Source organism: Protopterus annectens, chromosome 4.part0, assembly GCF_019279795.1.
Source record: "Protopterus annectens isolate FY-2018-M chromosome 4.part0, PAN1.0, whole genome shotgun sequence".
Classification (NCBI taxonomy): domain Eukaryota; kingdom Metazoa; phylum Chordata; order Ceratodontiformes; family Protopteridae; genus Protopterus; species Protopterus annectens.
The window spans coordinates 607,313,509-607,327,490 of NC_056733.1; the positions used below are offsets into that span (position 1 = coordinate 607,313,509).

General features: G+C 43.1%; 1 protein-coding gene across 1 annotated transcript in view; it reads right to left on the reverse strand.

Moving 5' to 3' along the window:
* Positions 1–13,982, reverse strand: part of DNAH10 (dynein axonemal heavy chain 10) — a 5,879,077-nt gene that overhangs the window by 3,592,479 nt on the left and 2,272,616 nt on the right. The window lies entirely within an intron of this gene.

The window sequence follows — 13,982 nt, forward strand, 5'->3', positions numbered from 1 at the left end:
TCAAAGTGACTGAAGTCCCAAATTGGGCTGAGGTCCCTGTTCTATCTGGCACCACAAAAAAACTTGTGTATAGTCAGGATTCTTGCTGGTCTGGTGGGACCATTTCAATGATCTGCATGTTTATCAGCTTTTTTTATTTCTGGAGTTGTTACCTTCTCCTGAGAGGGTGATACATCACGAAGGATTTTGAGTACAGGGGTTTAAAGAAAAAGGAAATCACATCTCTTTATAATCCTCTCTATCCAAGCATCTCACATGATGGACATCCAGGTCATGGGGTGCAAGGATAAGTTCCCCCTGACTGCTTCTACAGGATGGCAGTCAGTGTACCGTTCAGGTGTGCTGAAAAGGCCTACTGGATAAAGAAACCCAAAAGCCTTTGTTCTGCTAACCACCACTGCCAGAGGGGAGATATCGACTATGATTCCCCCCCCCGTCTCGGGGGGCGGGCTATCATCAGAAGTATCAGGTGCAAAAATTGGGAGTATCTTCCCTCTCTTTTGGTTTCTGGAAAAGGTTCTCTGGGGTGCAGAAAACTGTATTCCTGCAGCAGACAAGGCTTTGTTCTCCTGCGTGATTTTGGACAGTGTCTATTTCACTTTAGGTCCTAAAAGGGTGGATCCATCATAGGAAGCATAAATTAAAACTGTTTTAAAGTGTTCTGCAAAGTCATAGTGATGCATCCAGGTACGCCATCTGACAGCTATATTGGTGCCTGCTCTTCTTGATGTGTCATCTGCCTCACTTGAAATAATACATATTGACATGTTTGACAAGTACTGAAGGGTGGCCAACTGCATATCAACAGATTTCTTCTCCTCTGTAGATAAGATCCCACAGAGGGATTTGGATAGCTCTTTAGTCAAATCCCTCTGGAAGTGTGTTACATGAGCTGCATAGTTCAAAGCCCTGACATCGAAGGTCACATAAGTATATACAAACTTGTCAAACCTCTCTAACACCCTCAACTCCCTGTTAGAGGATGGACAATGGAGCTCTCTTCGGCAAGTTCCTTCTTTGTGGCACCAGCAACACCATGGAATCCACTGCCAGACCCTCGATGCAAAAGGGTTGATCTTTGGGTGATACCAAAACCTTGTATTGCTTCCAGGGGATGTGTTCTACTACATCTGGTTCCTTCCATGCCAACTTAAACACCAAATCCATCATCTTGTATGTGGAGGGACCACCAAACAGGTAGACGGGCCATCTCCAAAGGCCTAAAAAATACGGATTCCTTCTGGAAGGTGGCTTTGGTGGACCCATCCCCCCTTCTGCCTGTGAAGTTCCAGAATCTCACTGAAAGAGACTTACTTCCACAAGGGGGGGATGAGGGTGACCTCTCCCCTTCATTGAAATCAGTATCCTCCATTAAAGACTCCCGCGGGAAGTTAACATTCCTCCTCTTTCATGCTTCTGGTAACCCTCACTGGTGAGACTGCCTGGAGAGGATCCCAAAGGCAATGGAGAGTCCATAATGTGGACTGCCTCAAGACTGTGATGATAGAATGTGGAAGACATGACATGATAGAATGTGGAAGACAAGGACCCAAAAAGCTCTGTGTGGGCAAGGCCGGATCCAAGCAGGGAAGAGAGATCAGCTCTCTAGACTGAGAAAGCACCCTCCAGAAGGCTTCAAACGCAGAAAATCAGAAAGAGGTTCACAGACCATCCCAGTAAGATCCAAGGACTCTAACATAGGCTAGCCTTGAAAATTAGTTCAGCTAAGCTCAAAGATTGATACCGGTGTTGAGCTATCCAGTGCTAAAGCCAAGGGGAAGGGATGGCTCTGAAAACTTCTGAGTCAAGCTCAACCCACTGCTCTGATGCCAACACCTTGGCTCCGAGATCCATCAAGGTCCAAAACACTCAGAGTAATTTAGATCAGTGATGCTTCATAGTTTGTAAAGACCAAGTCTTTGGATTGGACACAGAAACCCCGGGAAGCATCCATATCCAAGAAACCCAAATCTATGGGTCAGTTCGGGGAAGGAACTATGAGCTGATGAAGGGATGGTCCATGGTCCTAGACTATAACAGAGGTCAAAGCTGTTAAAACTCCAGCTGGATCTGGGTTGTGAGGAACTTCTTCATCATTCTGTCAACATCCACTTCAGAGATGTTCCTACAGGACTGCACCAATCTTGGGGATGTAACAGTGGAAGGGGGTGTGGATATCTTGTGAAAAGGTCATTCTTGAAAGAAAGATGATCAGAGCCTAAGGGAAACTGGCTCTGGGAAGAAACACAGTTCTAGGAGTGGAGGAGTGCTGGATTCAATGGGTTCCCATCAGCATCTCGAACGCTGACAATAGTGAATCTGATATTGCCGCGTCGAGAATGCCGAAAGTGCAGAATGTCAAACGGATAAATGAAAATCTCCATAAGGGGAGATTTCTGTTTACCTCAATGTAGTGCAGTCTCGGGAGTTGGTATATTTAAGTAGCGGGGGGTGTGGGGGGTGCAGGGGGACTTGCCCCCCTCCCTAGACCTTTTAGTTTATTTTTTTTTTTATTTTATTTTTTTTTATCGGCATTCGAAAATTGGATAGTTTGATCATGTCAGTTCGACATTTAGTGATTCAAACTATTCAGTTTTTGAAATGCTGATAGATGCAGATTCAATGGTCACAGGTTCTAGAAATGGAACAGGATTCTAAGGGTTTCTGCAGCTTTGGGGCCAATCCATAAGAACTTTAAACAGTCCATAAAACATTTCTTTGGATCCATGTGCCTTTCCTTATCTTTGTCCCTAGGCTTGTCAGCACTGTTCTCATTTCTAAACTTCACAACAGCTTTCATAGAAGCTGGTAAAGATAAAGAAGAAGAGTGTTGGAGAGAAACTTCTCCTGATGTGGCAAGGAGAAATCCCTTAAACACCAGCTTATTTCTTATCATGGTTAAGGCCCTGGAACTAAAAGATGTACAAATAGAGCATTGCTCACCTAAATATAAAGCTCCAAACAATACACTCACTTTGTGTGAGCATTTGAGTACAGGATGTTGTGGCACAAGCCACACACTTTTAAAAACCATATGGTTTTTCCACCATAGCGAATGACTAAAAGAAACACCAAACAAGCAACTACAGCATACAACTGTTATGACTACACAACTATAATTACTAGAATAACTGTAGCAACTATGACTGCTATAACAACAATAAACCTATAAGCAAGAAGGGCAAAACACCATAGCAAACCCCCCCAGAGAACAGCAAAAAAGGTCCAAATGAACCAAAGGTAATAACATAAACAGAAGCCAAAGAGGAAAAAGAAGGGTAAATAAAAGTTACGTACTCACCATAACTATGTATCCGTGTTGTCTGTTTTCATCCTACATAAACCAATGGGTCTCGGATCCAACCTCAGATCTGACTTCGGCCACTTCATTAGACTTTGGCTCCGTACCTTGAGCTCCTTCACTTACCCATAATCCTCTCTTCTCCTGAAGTACTTCAGATCAAGTTTGCCCTCAAGTCAGCCTACCAATTTATACCAAATGGATACCCAACAGTCAGCATATTCCAAACTAAGTTGTATTTTAGCTAGAGCAGAAAGAGGAAGAATTTAAAGAAGATGACTGAATTGGAATCACTGTTTTATGGATATAGATAGCAAGATACAAGCAGTCAAAATGTTTTTAGTCCCTTTAATTTTATACAAAGGTCAGGCATATTTTTATCAACCAAAGGAGAAGTTATGGATATCAATTAATAAATAGCTGAAGGATTTTATCTTAGTGGGGAAGATGGCAAGAGTCAAGTGGCATAAGCTGATTCCTCCAATACAACAAGGCGCTTTGGGATTACTTGATTTGAAGGGGTATTTCAGAGCTACACAGTTAAAGCTCCTACACAAAGCATGATGACAAAAGAGCGGGGGAGCTCATGAAACAAGGAGAGACTGGGATTTTGGATGCTGATCCTTAGGAGAATAACAATAACCATACAGAATATATATTTATAAAGTAGCAGAAAGTATTCTAAGAACTAAGCCAACACGGGAATGGAGAAAGCAGATTCTGCTGGTAGGGAAGTCTGCAATTAGGAATACGGAAAATAAGCAAGAGAGGGGCTGGAATTTACTGGAGAAAACTGGCAAAAGAACAACAGAACTGAGACCAAAAAAATTACAGAGGGAAAGGTAATAGAATGGGAAGAGGCCAAGAACTTATTTGGCTGCAGTGTACATATTGCCTTCCCTATCATGAATTTATATCAGAATATTGGCAAAAAGAACACAAAAGGGGGTCTTAAGTGAAAGACTGGCACTGGTAGAGTTTTTAGTAGAATCCAGAACAGAAGTTGTTGTTAAAATAGGAATAATTTGTAGAGCATATCAAAAATTGCATGATAACTATAAAAATTTATCAGAGTAGGTTAGAAAGGATTGGGAAGAGTGACTGGATAAGCAATTCACAAAGAAACATTGGGGGATATACAGTATGTATTCCTCCCAGATATGCAACAAAAAGTCTAGAAGATTTAGGATCCTTACTTGGAAATGTTTACATAGGTAATTTTATATCCCAAGTAGACTCCAAAGAATTTTTCCTCAGGTAGATAGCAAATGTTGGAGGTGTGATGAGAAAGAAAAAGGTAATTCGGAACATATTTTTTGAGTCTAATGAGTTGGCAGACTAAGAATTCCCTGCAGATTACTCTATCGAAAATGCCGGTGAGAAAACTGGTATAAACTAAGGAATTTTTTGAGTTATGATACAGAATCGGAATTGACTAGACATAGTAGAGCCTTGCTGAGCCTATTTATTGTGGCTGCCAAAAAAGCAATTATTAGAAAATTGAAATCAAAGTCTAAACCAACTGTACCTGAAGTAGTGAATATAGTAACAGAGATAAAACAACTGAAATGGGATATTTAGAAAATATAGGCAGGTAGGCGCAAATTGCATAGCAAAAAATGGGAATTGTGGGAACAATACACGCAGAGGAGGAATTAGGTTTAAATGAAGGCAGGATTTGGATGAGCTATGTAATGTTTGACTAACAGTGCTTGGATAGATTATAAGTGATGCATAATGTTTGCAACTAAATTATGTCAACCTGGTTTGTTTTCATTTACGTAAATGTAAGATTGCCTACGTCAGAAATGATAATTTAATAAAGATGTTCCTTGTTTAAAATAAAAAAGAAGGAAGACTAGAGCTCATTTAGCAAGGCTGGCAAGAATTACTCCTCAGAACATACTAGGAGCCCAAATGAAAGGAACTTGTAAAGTAGGAAGGAGGCTAGAGGGTGGGAGGTTGAGTAAGGATGAAAACAGACAACACAGATACATAGTTATGTTGAGGACAGCATAGTTATGGTGAGGACAACATTAACATCTGACGTCTTTTTCATCCATTCCTCAACTGATGTGAAAAGGTCCACAGTTACAGTAACATTGGTTGGTCCTCGTGAAAGGTTCTGGAGTACACTGGATCCAAACGCTGCTCTATTCCTATATAAGATGTCCAGTTAGTAATAAGCTATAAATGTATGACGAGATAGAATATCAGCTGCACAAATGTCATTTATGGAAGCTCCGAACCAAAAAGTAGATGATGTGGCCACAGTTCGGGTTAAATGAGCCTTAGGAGTTGTATGTAATGTTAACCTTTTATTCTTATAAACAAAGGAAATACAATCAGTGAGCCATCTACCCAACGTTACTTTTGATACTGTCTTGCCCAATTTAGCCTTGGAAAAAGAAACAAACAATTATTGGCCTGATTTTCTGAAATCTTTAGTTCTATGAAGATATAATCTAAATTGTCTATGGACCTCCAACAGGTGCACCATATCTTCTCATTTGTTAGAAAACCTTGGAAAGAAAGCAGGTTGATTTATGTACTAGTTGACATTTGTCTCTGATGCTACCTTGGCTAGGAAAGAAGGATTAGTCCAAAGGGGCACCCTATCCTTATAAAAAATCAAATATCATGACTGGGAAGAGAGCAACTAGAGTTCTGATACTCATCTAGCCAATGTAATGGCAATCAGGAAAAGAGTTTTCCATTATAAGAAAAAGAAGTTATGTTCTTACCATAACGTTCTATCTGTGTTGTTTATCTTCACTCATTCATTACTGATGGGTGTTGGTTCCGTCCTCGGAACCAAGTCAGCCTTATAACAAGCTCGTGCCAGCCAAAACCTCTTGAGCTAAGCTTTACCCATAGTACCCCTCTCCCTGTTACCTCAGATCAAGTTTGCCCTTGATAAAGAAAGCAGAGGCTTTTTCTGAGCAAGTCCCCTAATGTGGGATTTGGACCAAATCCAAACCTCTAAGAGCCCTTGGATGGGGAAGTGGGACATAATAAATGAAGATAAACAGCACAGATGGTATGTTATGGTAAGAACATAACTTCTTTATCTGATGTTGTTAATCTTCATTCATTCCTTACTGGTGGGACAGAGTCCCTAGCTACTTTATGTCTTGGAAGGACCTATGGAAGAATGTTCCTGAGTACCACTGAACCAAAGGATACTCTCCCCCTGGAGACCAAATCCAATTTGTAATGAGTGATAAAGGCATGAGGGATAGCCCAAGTTGCAGCTGCACAGATATCATTCATTGAGGCCCTTGAATGAAAAGAATCAGATGTCGCAACTGATCTGGTTGAGTGTGCTCTGACCTTGTTCGGTAGAAGAGGTTTAATTATGTTGGTAGACAAAGCATATATAATTTATCAACCACTTAGATAAAGTTACCTTAGAAACTGAGTTTCCCAGTTTTGGCCCTGAACAGGAAACAAATAACTGGTCAGATTTACGTACTGATTTAGTTCTGTCACGGTAAAATCATAATTGTCTATGTACAACCAGTAAATTAAAGCAGTATTCTCCTTTATTTGAGAAGTTTGGGAAAAAGTCTGGCAGGTCAATTGTCTGATTAATAGTCAAGTCCAAAATAACTTTGGGCAAAAAGGAAGGGTTAGTCCGGAGTGATACTCTGTCCTAATGAAAGACCATGTAAGGGCGTTTTATGCACAAGGCCTGATCCTCGGATATGTGTCTGGCTGAGGTGATGGCTACTAAAAATAGGGATTTCCAGGATAAGAACTTTATATCATAAGTTGCAGCAGGTTTGAAAGGTGATTATGTCAGGGATTACAGTACTAGTATTAAACTCCAAGGTTCGATCGGTTCTTTGAAGGGTAATCTGATGTGCGAGATCCCTTTCAAGAAGATTTTACAGAGACAATGGGAAATTAAGGATGAGTCTTGGAATCCATTGTGAAAGTTTGAGACAGTAGTCAGATGTACTCAAATAGTGGAGGCTGCTGCTCCTGAATGGAAAAGGCTTGACAAATAATCCAAATCCTTTCTGTAGAAACCAAATAAGGAATCTATTCCACTTGCTAAGATAAATTTTCCTGGTGGATGGTTTGTGGGAAGCCAGGAGAATGTTACATACAGGGGAGGTAAGGTTGTTCTGCCCAGCAATTACTGGAAGTGGAGAAACCAAGCTGTCAGCTTGAGATTGGATATGTTTGGATGAATCAACCCCCGCGGGTGTGACAGTAATTCCGGAGTTGGATCCAGAATTCATGGTTGGTGTACTAGGTGAGGTCAAAGGAAGGGGACCCAAACTTGTTGGGGCCAGTAGGGTGCAATGAGGATTACTCTGCTTCTCAACTGAAGGGCCTTCTTTAGAAATTGTGGGATCAGGGGAAGGTGAGGAAAAGCATACAGAAGTCCTGTGGGCCAATCATGTATTAGAGCATCCCTTGGGGACTCCCCCTGTGAGGGAATTAGGACAAAGTGGCTGCTGCATTTGTGATTTGCTGGAGAGTCGAATAGGTTGCAGCAAGGCTGGCCCCAGAGGCTGAAGACCTTTGTCTCTATGGTAGAATTGAGGGACCACTCATTAGGCAGGAGGATGCATCTGCTCAATTTATCCACAATCATATTAGAACCCCCGGGAATGTGTGTTGCTGTCAGAAAGCGGATGGAAGCTGTCACCCATTGCCAAATTCTCATGGCTTCTTGACACAATGGGTAGGACTTGGTCCCCCCTTGTTTGTTGATATACCAGGCCGCCGACATATTGTCAAACTAGATAGCAACTGTCCCTGACAGGAGGGCAGATTGAAAGGCTTGCAACGCTAGAAGCACCACACTCAGTTCTAGAACACTGATATGCATATTGGCCTCCAGAGGGGACCAGGTGCCTTGAACTGTCTTTCTCTGAAGTGACCCCCCCACACACCCTATCAGGGAAGTGTCCATGGTCACTATGGCCTTGGGCTGAGATGGAGAGAAAGGGCAACTCCATAGGTCTTTTTCTGTCTTCATCCACCAAGTTAAGTCTTGTTTGCATTGGTTTGTTATGCGGACCTGAAAGGACATGGGGTGATTCAAAGGGGACCACTATGTTAGTAGGAACCACTGAAGAAGTCTCATGTAATCTCACCAGGGGAGCTATTGTAACTGATGCTGCCACTGATCCTAGAAGTTGAAGGACAGCCCAAGCTGGAACTTTGTCTTGAGAGAGTATCCCCTGGAGTTGGGACTTCAGTCTTTCTAATCTGTGACCTGGAAGGAAGACCAGGCAAGACTGAATATTGAAAGTTGCTCCTATGTATTCCAGTGTTTGAGAAGGGGTCAACTTGCATTTCTCCTTGTTTACTGGGATTCCTAGGTATTTTGCTAGTTTTAGAGTGTAATGTAATGTTGTAACCAGTAGACGGTTGGTGGGGGTGGTAAGGAGCCAGTCGTCTAAGTACGGAAACACTCAGAATCCTTGCAGTCTCAAGTGAGCTGTTACCACTGCCATGCATTTGGTGAACACTCTGGGGGCCATAGAATTGGTAATGATTGGCTCCTAGCTGGAAGCAGAGAAATCTTATGCAGCATTTTTCTATTTCTATGTGGTAATACGCATCCTGAAGATCTATTGAGCACATCCAAACGTCTTTCTCCAAAAAGAGTGGGATAGATTGAACCATGACAATCTGGAATTTTGTTTGGTTAACAAATTTGTTCAGAATGCTGAGATCCAAGATCAGTCTCCAGTCCCCTGTCTTTTTTGGCACTAAAAAAAACCTTGAGTAAAATCTGGATCCTACTTGGTCTGGTGGGACTGCTTGGATGACTATCTTTTGCAACAGCTTTTGAATTTCTTGAGCTGCTGCTTCCCTTTGACTGGGTGGAACATCAGGAATGTGTCTTAATGACTTTGGGAAAATATTGAAGGGTTTGTGATAACCTCTGGCGATTATACTATGCACCCAAGAATCTGTGGTTATTGTTTGCCAGGCAGGGTGGTGCAGAGAGAAACGTCCCCTGATTGCTTCCAGAGGAAAGCAATCGGGCCACTCTTCACGAGCACTGGTAGGACTGTCCAGAGAAAGACTCTCTGGACCCCTGGTTACACAGACCCCGCCTGCTTCTGTAGGGGTATCTTTCAGATGAGTTCCCCCTTTGCTCCAGGGGGGTAAACTCGCCATGTGTGTCACAAAAAGGACCCCAGGATTTCTTATGCCACATCTTTCCACTCCTTTGATTCCTAGAGTAGGATCATTGGGGGATGGAAAAAAGTATGCCCATGGCAGACAGGGTCTTGCCATCCTTTTCACACCTGGCTAACATGTCTTTCACTTTTGGGCCAAAGAGGGAAGAAGCTTCCACTGGAGCGTTAAGAAAGGAAGACTTAAAAGGGTCCACAAAGTCTCAAAGGCGTATCCAGGCATGACGTCTCATGACAACGCCTCAACCCACAGCTCTAGTTGCCCCTTCAGTAGTGTGAGAGATTAACCGCATGGACAAGTTGGATATAGATTCCAGGGTTGCAAGCTGCAAGGCAACTTTGTCGCTTATCTCATCAGAAACTGCTCCTGCTAAGTTCTGGAGAGTTCTGAGATTCATTCTCTCTCTGGAGCCTGGTAAAGTGTGCCAAGTAATTCAAGGACCAAGTGGAAAGGTTGATGAGGCAAACACTTGCTTCCCTAACCAGTCCATTTCCCGAGACTCCCTGTTTGGTGGGTGGACAGTATGGTTCTCCTCGGCGAGCTCTTTCCTAGTGGCCGTTACCACCACCACCACAGCATCTACTGGTAGGCCTTTGGACCAGTGTGGACCTTCTTCTGGTGGGGACAGAATTTTGTCTGGTCTTTGGGGGATTGGTTCAATGGTATCAGGACTCTTTATTGTGTGCTGCAAAATGAACTGGACTAGTTCGTCTGCAGGCGGGGTCACCCGAGAAGTAGAGGGTCAAGCATGAAAAGCCTGCAAGAATGCAGACTCCTCAGAGGAGGGTTGGTGGGCTTCCAGTCTCCCCGCTGTTTTAAGATTTTCAGTATGTCTCCGAAGGAGACATCCTCAGGGGGTTGAATGTGGGGACCCCTCCCCTTCATCGTAGTCCATATCTTCGGTGAGAGACTCTTCAGGGGAGTCCACATGCTTCCTCTTGCACAATCTCTTATTTGGTATCTCTTCAGCGGGAGCATCTGAAGAGGACTCCAAAGATAGGGTGCCCTGCGGTAGGGTATCTTGAGGCTCTTGTGATCGATGTCCAGATATGATGGACTGTGTCAGCTGTGGTTCAGAGGGAGGATATATATGGTACTCTGACACCGAAGGTTCACCTACAGAGGCAAGGGCCCTCTCCATCACTTGGAAGGCTGGCCCGTCTGAAGAGGGATGGGAGCTTGGAACCGAGAACAACAACCTCAGAATCGGAGTCACACCCTGCTCCGACAAACCCACTCCCAAAAAAGGAGCCCCAAGAGGACTTGGTGCCGTTAGGACTCCCGGAACCATAGTAGACGGCACCGTAGAAAAATCGGCACCGTACTAGGTGTCACGGTGCCAGCAGCCCAGTCATGATCTCAAGGATATCTCGGCTCCGAATGAGTCGATGACCAAAGGGTCGGCTCCAGAACCATGGTGAGGTCTACCAGTGGAACCAAAGAAGTGGGAACTGAAACAGGTGTCAGTGTCGGGTGCTTCGATACTTGCAAGGAGGTCAAAGGAGGAGAATATGCATGAGTCTGTGGAGAAAAACTCCAAACTCCAGTTGGGAGGGAAGTTTTGGAAGGTGTTGAGATCCCTCTGTCCATCAGTAGCTGATCCACATGTCACACCATGTCCAATTCCAAGAGACTCCTGGAGGAGCAAGTTGATATCCCCGACGAAGAATCAGGCCTTTCCAAGAAAGGGCTATACTGTTCCTGAAAGAATGGATCTGCTGTAGGGAGTATTGGGTCCGAGGAACAGTTTCTCCTAACAGCACTGTGGTCTCAGGGCCAGTAAGATGTATAGAGAGGTGGGAAGTGACTGGTGTTGGATGTACTATTGTTATTGCCGAATAGGATGGGATTGAAACAATAGTTGAAGACATAGTTGGTGCAGTGGACATTATTGGTACCATGGCGGCTGCCGGAGGCAGTGTCACTGCAGATGGTAATGAAGTGGATAATTGAGATCTTGGAACAGTGGATGGCACCATGGAGGGCAGTTGAGGCCCCAGTGCTGAAGCAATTTTTGCCAATTTAGGGATTTTTGGTTTTGGTTCAGAGAACTCTTTAGCACTGGAAAGAGGTGAAGAAGGAACGGAGTGACTTTTTTTTAGTGTTCTTTCTTTGGAGGGGGTCAGCCCTCTGACCCAGAAATAGCCTTTGAAAAAGGAGTTTTTAAAAGGCTTTTTAGTATCAGCTTATTTCTTCTCTCATTTAGGGTATGAGAACTGAACCCTTTACAAATTTCACATGGTAGTTGAATATAGAGGTGTGGAACACCCAGGCAGTAGACACAAGATAAACGAGTGTCTGAATTAGGCATTTTGCGACCGCATTGGTCACATTGGTTGAAACCAGTTGTCCCTTTCTTTTTAGACATGGTAGGAACAACTTACAGAAAAAAATTACCACAAACAAATACAAAGCAAAGTACAAACTCTATATCAACAGAATAGGAAAAACAGACAGAAGAGCATTTTTTTTTTTGAGAAGAAAGAAAAGAATACCAACAATGGTGTTTAGATTACTTCAAGAGGTAAGGGGAAGGAAGGTAGAGAGAGAGAGGGAAGGCCTGTACCAATGAAGGTACCAAGATTACCAAGTTGGTAAGGAAAGTAAGAAAAGTCAATGAATAGGGGGTTAAAGTTTGGCGACTAAAGAGAGAAGCAAATTACAAAAGTAATAGAGAGAAAAACTGTGGAAAAATGTTTTTAGAATAATACATTTTATAGTACTTAGCTGAGAGTTTGCTTGACACATCTTGATATCTATGTGGCAAACGAGATCTGTGGTAACAGGGAGAGGGGCACTATGGGTAAAGCTTAGCTTGACAGTTTTTTGGCTGGCACAAGCTTGCTATAAGGCCGACTCAGTTCTGAGGATGGAACCAACAACCATCAGTAAGGAATGAATTAAGATTAATAACATCAGATCTTTAAGTCCACCATGGTTGAAGACTCAAAGGCAGTCTGGGTCAAAAGTGTTAAATCCCATGGAGGTGTGGGATCCTTAATAGGAGGTCAAAGTAAAAAGGTGCCTTTAAGAAAAGCCTTATATAATCTCAGAGAGTTCAAAGAAGAATGTTTTTTGCCCAAATGAAAATAAGAAATGGTAGCAAGTTGAGCATTAATTGTTGAATAACTAGTTTCATTATTGAAAATGAAAGCAAGAAAGTCAAGAACAGCTGGGATAGGTGCTGAAATAATTGTCTCTGGAGAGCCCAAATGGAAAACCATTTCCATCTGCTCTTACAAATCTTTCTGGGATGATGTAAGGATGTGACAAACTGAAGAAGAAAGCTTGGACTGTCTAGCCAACACTGGAAGTGAAGAAACCATGTGGTCAATTTGGGGGTTGAAATATCCAGGTGAGGTAACCTGGATGGGTGAGATAGCAGTTCTTGAAAAAAATCCAATACCCATGGAAGGTGAAAAAAGTGAGACCACTGGAAGGGAAAATACACTAATCAAGGCCAGAATGATGCAGTGGGGATTACTTTGCTCTTCCACTCTAATGCTTTCTGAAAAACCTCGGGGAAGGCATATAGGAAAGCGAGGAGCCAGTCATGAATAACAGAGTCTCTCTGTGACTCCCCCTCTGGAGGGAGCAAAGCAAAGCACCTGCCACAATTGGAATTCAGGGGAGAAGCAAACAGAATGCAGCATGGTTGGCCCCATCGGCGTAAAATCATTTCCACTACTTATGGATTGATAAACCACTATTAAGGAAGTAAGATGGATATGCTCAGTTTGTTTGTCAGCATGATGGACTTCCCCAAAAATATGCATTGCCAGTAGAAAGCAGCCAGAAGAGATTGCCCATTGCCACATTCTCATTGCCTCTCAACATAGGGGGTAGGAAGACTGGGTTTCCCATTGTTTGTTGATGTACCAGACCACTGACATGTTGCCTGTCTGAATAGCAACCATCCCTAAAGAAAGAACATCTTGAAATGCCTGCAACTCCAATAGGACCACTCTCATTTCTAGGACACTGATGTGAATATTAACCTCCAGCTGAGACCATGTGCTTTGGGCCATCCTTTCCATGTAATCCCTCCCCCAATCCTAGCTGACAGGCACCTGTAGCCACTAAGGCCTTGGGCTAAGGAAGAATAAAGTGATGGTCCTGAGAGATTTGTTTCTGTGTGAATCCACCGGGCTATGTGTTGTCTACAATTATTTGTAATTCGAATAGGTGCAGTCAGAGAATTATGTCCTATTGACCATTGTATTGGAAGAGTCCATTGTAGTAACCTCATGTAAAATCTTGCTAAAGGTACCTAAACTACTGAAGCTGCCATTGATCCAAGAAGCTGTAAGACTAGTCTGGCTGGAGGGGAAGGAAGATAGAGAATGTGTGATGCTTGGCTCTGCAGATTACTTAACTTTGTCTGTGGTAAGCTTGTGATCTGTGCCACCATATCCAGACGAGCACCAATGAATTCCAGGGCATGGGTGGGCAAGAGCTGAGACTCGTTGTAGTTCACTGTGATTCCTAGTGGAAGACATAGTTGGAGCAA